Below are 8287 nucleotides of genomic sequence, written 5' to 3'. Positions count from 1 at the left end.
GTATCAGGTTGCATTTAGAGTTTTGTATATAAAAGGAGGAAGGCAACCTCCTGTATTTTGAGAGTATGTGACTGGGAGAGCCGGAGAGGGTGGGGGGGTTAATGGCAGACATTAGGGAGAAAACGTGATACTTGAACCAATCAAAGATGACGCAAAGTCTATCCCACCTGTTTTGCAGAAACCTTATATCATACGCACACATTCACACACACTCATGCAAGCACTTGCATATCGGGTACTCTGAGATACTAAATACGCCTACACATGGACACACACTCCCCTTTGCTGGTGCAGGGAATGTAAAAACAGGGTGTGTGTCTATATGAGTGTGCACGTGTGCTCATGCATGTTGATTTGTGAACATCTGTGTGTGCAGATGTCGTCTCAAGTCGACGCCCATTCTTTTACACGGTAAAATACAAGTTGATAAAGCTGTGTATTTACTTACCCACTCCTTTAAAGCCATAAAAACAAACTCACTTCTTTCAGTCTTTCTTTTGCACACACACATTTGGCACATGAATCTTATACAATTTAAAATACTCAACTAGACAAAGGTTTTTTTTCTCACTAAACGTGTGTTACATATATCCACAATCCAATTAAAACAAATAACACAGGTTTATAAATTCCTTGATTAACTTTATACACCCTCTGCCTGACCGTCCTGCTCCTTCTACACAGCTACAGTATGACTGGTTTTACTGAAAAGGGCCAAACTTGTGACCTGTGCTCCATTCAAAGTGTATGTGCCTCCAGCATTAGACCAGTCATTACAGGACTGCTGTGATTTGCTACCAGGAAATGATCAAACAATTGGCGTCAAATGCTAAGATGAGTTCTGACGGCATCACCATCGACGCCATTGAGATAAGTTAAGAAAGTACATGGCTACAGTCACCCATCTAACATTGGTCCTTTGTTGATGTTTCACTTTTTGACAGCATAAGAAAAAAAACGCTGAAAATCCTGCAAAGCTGTAAGCTTTAAAAAAAAAAAGAAATGGACAGAAATAAAATAATTTCAAATGTCAAACAACCTAATCATCTGACTGACGGTCTGGACTCGTCACTTCCTTTTACAGCTAATATACATAACCATATAGATTCTATTTTACAGTTCTCTCATTGTGAAAACACAGGTACTGGTAAATTTAAAGGTACAGTGCAGTGAGGCAGCACTCTCTTTTACTCTGCACCTGAGACCTCACGTCTTTAGAGTCTATGCACAGATCGTCAGGAGGCTAAAGATGAAAACACAAAGAGTTTGAGCCCTCAGGCTTTAGAGCACTTGGCCTGAGGCGCTGAAACATTCAAAACCTGATTCATCTTTATGATAATTCTCCAAACAGATTTACAGATACAAAGTGTGTGTGCGTGGGAGCAGGACGAGGCACAGGGAGGGCTGAACTGGACATGACCCGGACCCACCTCTGACTTTAGATAAGGAAGCTTCAAACACGGACACACAGACATACACTTAAAAAACAAACATGCACTTCCTGAAACACTATCTAAGTACTCTATCTCTTTCTCTCACATACACACACACACACACACACACACACACACACACACACACAAACACACACACACAGACACTCTGACTCAAGGGGAAACAGGTGGCAGGGATCACAGAACACTCTTCTCTAGTCAAATAATTTGAACATGTACGTTCCATGTTACACACAATCTAAACTAAGACTCCAACAGTTACAGTACATGTAACAGGCTGAGACAATTATTGAGCCAGATTTATTAATTCAATATTTGGGGAATTTTTCAAACAATGGCTCCTTGATTTCAAAGAGAGACGGATCAGAGTAGGGTTCTTATTTTTCCTACTGAAATGACTAAGGCTGGCAGATCTGATCAGCTGCAGCTCAACAGTGTTTGCTGATTTACTTGAGTACGGGAAACTCGTCCTAACTCATTAAAATTTAAATTAAATTTGGAGTATAAAAAATCCAAAGCAGTTAGAAATTGCATTCAGATATGCACTGAACACAGGATAATCTCCTGAAATTATCTGGAGGGCCTGATTGTTTGAACGCAAAATGTCTGCTAGAGAAGCTTCAAACTTTCTCCAGAGCTTTTCCTGCCAGGTTCCTTGTAAAAACTCTGGATATGACCAGAATGACCGAATGACCCCATGTGAGAACGCAGATCCTCTGCAGGATTCGTCGTTGTGAACGTGTCTGAGCGGAGATTCTCCAGCTGCTTAGTTCATGTGTGAAAGTCAAACCTGAAGAAAGTCGTGACTCAATTGTGTGGACATACTCCAGAGTTCATGTCTGGAAATGACTAGAGTTGTGTTGGTCGGAGAGTGTCTGCATGTGTCTGTATATGGGTGATACAACTATGATTTAAAAAACGAATTATTATTATTATTGATCTAAAAAAATTCAAAAGAACAAAGCACGTATTGTCTTGATTTGCTCTGATCATCATAGATCACCCGACCAATCCTGCTGTAAAGAAACAGAATCTGGACGTTAGCTTCCCCTGATCAGCTGAGCTAAATAAGGACAAGTCTTAGACACAACATGGAATACGTTTTTTGCTTGTGTGTGTATGAATGTGTGAGTGAGTATATGTGCATGTGCGCGCTTGCAGCGTATAGACCTTGTCTATTAAATTGGCTTTCAAAGAGTCCTTGGGCTTACCTGCCAAAACCTAGACCGAGCAATATACAAGTGTTGTAAAACCTGCCAGGACTGTATGTATGTGTGTGTGTGTGTGTGTGTGTGTGTGTGTGTGTGTGTGTGTGTGTGTGTGTGTGTGTGTGTGTGTGTCCAACACAATGTCAGCCAAGATACTAACAGAGCTTTTATTCTGAGGCTTGGTCTGCTGCCATCTCTTACCCCCCAAAGTCCTACCAGGAGGAAGTAAATGGAGAAGTGGGAGAGAAATTGAGATGGACAGAGAGGATGAAGGGAATTAGATTTGATATTTCTTGAAGCACATATCACCACAGAGAGTCAAACAGAAACCATGTGCACAAATGCACGATCACCCTAGGGCACTCAGAGATAGTTCCCATCTCATGGCCGTCCCCTGCCCCATCCCTTCCCTGTAGCAATGTGAGTCTTTGTGGACACGGTGATAGCCAATCACACAGGAGCAGGGGGGAGCAGGAAGACTGTGAAGAGACACCACGTTGCACATTACATGGATACAAAGAGGACATGGACTGAGGAGCGTGTTGAGTTATGTGCTGCAATGAGCCACTGATTACTCCTCCCCTCGCTGATATTACTTTGCTGGAGCTGCAGGTTGCAGTTGCACTCTATTTCACTCCTTCTATACGGCCTGCGTTATCATGACCATGTTTCTCTCTGTGCTCTCTCATCCTCCTCCTCTCCTATTCACAACTTTTCTGTCAGGGCAATCTCTTTTCAGACAAGAGGCTCCATTGTATTTCGCTGCCTTGGAGTCCCAGGCCCAGCATGCCTGTGCAGCAGCGTGTGTGTGTGTGTGTGTGTGTGTGTGTGTGTGTGTGTGTGTGTGTGTGTGTGTGTGTGTGTGTGTGTGTGTGTGTGTGTGTGTGTGTGTGTGTGTGTGTGTGTGTGTGTGTGTGTGTGTGTGTGTGGGTGTCCCAGTTACAGAACAGCTGTCACATTCAGCCATCACATGCTGCACAGCTGAGAGTGACCACTACAATCCCTGTTAACTTTCTCTCTCCCTTTTTAGAAATAACTCAATCACTGATTCCTCTTGGCCGCGACATGCTGTGACATTTCCTCCCTTTTTCAAATTAAGATTTCTCTGAGTCTGGTCACACTCACACATTTAATAATCCATCTCTTTTCCCCTCAGTCCTCTGACCTCCCACCTCATCCATTTAGTTCAGACAGAGCGAAGTTGAGTTTCTCAGACCAACTTTGAAAAATTTACTTTTACATTTCAAGAATGAGAATTTGTTTGATGTAAATTAAAGGAAGGTTTGGTCATTTGTTTCTGAAACCCTAACCCTCGTTCTATTTGTTGAAATCCTCTTCATGTCCCGACGTGATGTGATGTGGTCCTCGCTGGACTGTAATAATCCAATGACATGATTGGCTGGCCTACCTGTCTGTCACTAACTGACCTGCCTGACTGTCTTCAGTCAAGTCTTCAGTCGGAGAGGCATACACAACCGAGGCAAAGACACACATTCAGTCCCCTCACCTGTCCTTTATCTTTGATAGAAGACTGTACAGTATGTGCTTTATATACCACCTTATCACCACTGAAATTCAAGACAACCCTCTGTCCACACATAAAAGTTTCTATCACCACTTTTATGGCTGTTGTGGGTGAGAGCCAATTACCTTACCGGACTCAAGAGAAACATGCATCCGCTAGATGTATGGCCATCAGCGATTTCATAAAAGTTGAGTCTCCCTTGACATAAAGACTAGTGGGCAGATCATGGAGATAAGCAGGCCCATCATCAAACCAACAGCATGAGTTTCTATTTTAGTCCTCAACAATCACTTGCAGTTTAACTGGATTCTAACACATAAAAGCCTCCATTATTTTTCCTATTTTCTGGACCACTGCTGATTTTTGGGCGTAACTATTAATAAAAAAACACTCACACATTCAAATGACCTGAACTTGTCGACAGGAGCTTGTTCTAATTTACTCCAAGATAACACAAAAACTAAACAACTAAAGGTCCAGTGTGTAGGATTCAGGGGCAAACATTGACAGAAAGAGAATGCATTATTCAAACTTATGTTTTCATTAGTGTGTAATCTCCTGATACTAAGAATTGTTGTGGTTAACATTTACTGAGGCTTTTATACGTCTGGAGCAGGTTCTCTTTCACGGACAAACCAAACAGTGACTCTAGAGAGGGCGTTTCCTGTTTTTATGTTACCTGAAGACAACCATAAATGTAAAATCACACACTGAACCTTTAAAGTTGTCTGTCTCTAACACAGACTCAAGTTAACTGTATTCTTGAGGGCTCATGAATGAGATGAGTGTAGATTGTAATTGGAAAAAAGGGATGAGGAGTGTTGCCGGACTTACAAGACTCAAGTTAGCTAGCATATGTACCCTTTTACTAAGGGAAGGCTCTCTTGTATCGGATATCGATTAAACTGTCAAAAATACATGGAGATGGGCTTTTTGTCACATCACAGCCTCTGGGTGCAGCTGTCCAGGATATGGCACATCACAATATTTCTAACAATATCAATATTCAGAGTAATGAAAGTGTCTAAACACCCTTACATGGTTTCAATCATTTCCAATCAAACAACAGTAGTTGGACCACCTATACTTATGTAATATGTTAATAAAATGTGTGCTATTAAACAAATAGCCATCAAGTACAATATGACACATTGACATGATTATTTATGGCTTCCTCGATTTTCATGGCTTTCTTTAGTTCCCAGATCATTTCTAGAATTCTTCTTGTATGGAGGAGTCTGAATGTTAAAAAGACACCACAGATAATGCAGTTGTTATTGCTTGAGCTGACACACAAACCCACACACACATTTAGCAACACATAATGAGGAATTTCTCATCAGTCCGCACATTATGTAAAACTAACATCTCTTGTCTCAGTAAGAAACATTAGCACACATACGCCTGCACAAACCACAGCTATGTTAATACCCCATCAGTGTGTGTTGCAACCTGAGAGACAACCAGACCCCTGGTCACTGGGTTTGGTGATGCAATCTCACCTCTAATCACCGCCTGGCCTCTTTGTGTGTCTTTCTGCTTTTCTCTCCTACACAGAAACAAGAGCTCCACCACTAATCACCTTCTAATAGGAACACACACAAGCTAAGCCCTTTTCTCTTAGAGTCAATAGTCTATCAACACATTGATGGACTGATGGAACAAGAATCTGAGATGTGATGTTTCAAGTTAAGAGTTTCGAGGTGTACAATAAGGAATAACTATTCACAAATTGTGTCCTTAAAGGTTAAGAGGTCAGAGGATGAGGCGATTCGAGCGATATGAAAATTACCTGGCAAGGAGGAATCACCCACTCGAGTATCTTGAGTTTTCATATATCATGCTGATTGTGCTAGGTATCGCGATGACTAACGGAGCAAGTTAAGTTAACAAGACAATGGCTTGTAAAGTAACACTCAGTACAAGTGGCGATGACCACGAGTATAATGCTTGACTTCTCTTTATGTTTGCACATTCATTTGAGGGGAAAGGCACATGAATGGCCAGGAGTTGGCTCCTGACAGGAACATTTCTGGAACCCTTGTAATGTTTATAAACAAACACAAAGGTCATTTCTGAGGATATGATGTTATATATGTAGACATACAACCTGCAAGGTTGAGGGAAATATAACAATAGTAACAAAGGTTATAATAAAAATGATAATGTAAACATATAAGTAACATACACCAACTTAATAACTGGTGCTGCTTTCATTAATAACCTCCCTACGTCTCATTATTTTCATTGTGACAACCAATTTAATAGAGTTTAAATATGACCGTTACACAGCAGTCCCTGGTCTCTCTCTCCTCTCCCCCCAACCACTCGAGTCAGTTGGACGCTCACATTGTGTCTGGTTCTGCTGGAGGTCTAACCCCATTCAATTTAACTTTACTCCAAGGTCAAGTTCTTGCTCGTTGTGTGAACTCTGGTAATGTAAAGTATCAAAATTACTAAGTTCCTTGAAATAATGGATGTTGTATTGTATACTAATAGGTTACAAGTGAATTGATTGCAGTGCAGAGGGTCCTGCCTCAGTTCTGATTCGCTGGTTTATAAGATAGTACACAGGTTAACATCATTCCTTTATATCAGTTACTGGAAGTGAGGCGCACCATTCGACCATTCAGTTATGTAACTAACTATAACTTACAAATATATGTAGATCAAATAAGATAATCCTTTATTAGGCCCAGAAGGGGGAAATTGCATTATTACAGCAGCAAGGGTCAAAATTAGGCATCAGTTGGTAATAATAAGTAACAGGCAATACTTAAGTGTGAGTATAATAAAACTTAAGTGTAAGGAAATGTAAAAAATATAGAAAAATGTGATTGGAATAAAAACTAACATAGACAATGTCAAAATAAGTACATACATAGCTAATATGTGCAGAGTGCAACATGTGTAGTGAATGGATTGAACATGAACCATTGTAGTTTACAGACAGAATGAATAAGGCACAGTTAAAAGAGTTGAGCCACAGTTGTGGTGCAGTCCATAATGGGTGTGTGTCGTTCTACTGGGAGCGGAGCTGTTTGTTTGTGTAAATATTTAATGTTATCAGAAGAATATTCGATGTATTTTGTACGTTGTACGTTGATTTTCGCCTTCTTCAAAGAGTTTAGTGCTAAAACAGTGAATCCAAGTTTTTACCTCCGCGTTGAAGGCGCCCTCCTCCGCTGCACGCGCCCCGAGCGCGCACAGCAACAGCGCGAGCAGGGTCCATCTCCAGAGCAACCAGGGGCAGCGGGCCCGCGAGGGGGGGGACATGGTGTAATGATGTCTTCACCGACTTTTAATGGCAGTGCTACACGTTTTCAAGGTACAAGTACTGCTTTGAAGTGTTCGCTAACGGGAGAGCTGCCGCGGTCTTCAGCAGTGCACCTGTGTCCCGGAGGAGCGCTCCATTCCTGGGTTCGAGTCAGAGGCGCGGTGACCCCTCCATGGAGGTCGGTGGAGTGTCTTCACTCGGCTCTGATGGGATGAGCGGACTCAGACCGAGTCCACTGAGGGACGTGCAGCAGTTCACTGAGGAGCCGGGACGAGCAGCAGCTCGGCTCCGCAGCACAAAACCCCGGCCGCCGCTGACATGTCCACATCCAGAGAGGGGAGTAAAGTTTCAGCTGTTCAGAACAAGCGATGAAGCTGAAACTTCACCAGCAGCACGTTCTGTCACCGCTTGCTTCAGCTTGCTTGTGGAAAATGATGTCTGCGCCCTTTATATCCAGTTCCTGCCTGTTCCCCGGGGAAAGACCTCAGGAGCCGGTGTTCAGTCGGTTGATCTCGGTGCTGTCGGTGTTTCCCTTATGTTGTCTGCATCGGAGCAGGACGGTCAGTGAGCCGCTGGGTCCGCGGTTGTTTCTGTACCTAACGTGACGGCTGCAAGTCTGACAACAGCAGCACCACGGCTTCCTGTCTCCACCTTCAAAATAAAAAGACAGCCGCGGAAGCACGGCTCCAGTTTTACAATTAACTATCTGTTAAGGAGCAAACAGTGAAGTATTCAGTGGTGTACAGGGAACAACAACTTTATTCCTTGTGTTCATACACTGTATTATCACATTAATTAATTATTTGTGTTAATGTGTTCTCTG

This window comes from Pleuronectes platessa, chromosome 1, assembly GCF_947347685.1.
Source record: "Pleuronectes platessa chromosome 1, fPlePla1.1, whole genome shotgun sequence".
NCBI lineage: Eukaryota > Metazoa > Chordata > Actinopteri > Pleuronectiformes > Pleuronectidae > Pleuronectes > Pleuronectes platessa.
The sequence above is the reverse complement of the archived record's forward strand: the minus strand, read 5'-3'. Positions refer to the sequence as shown.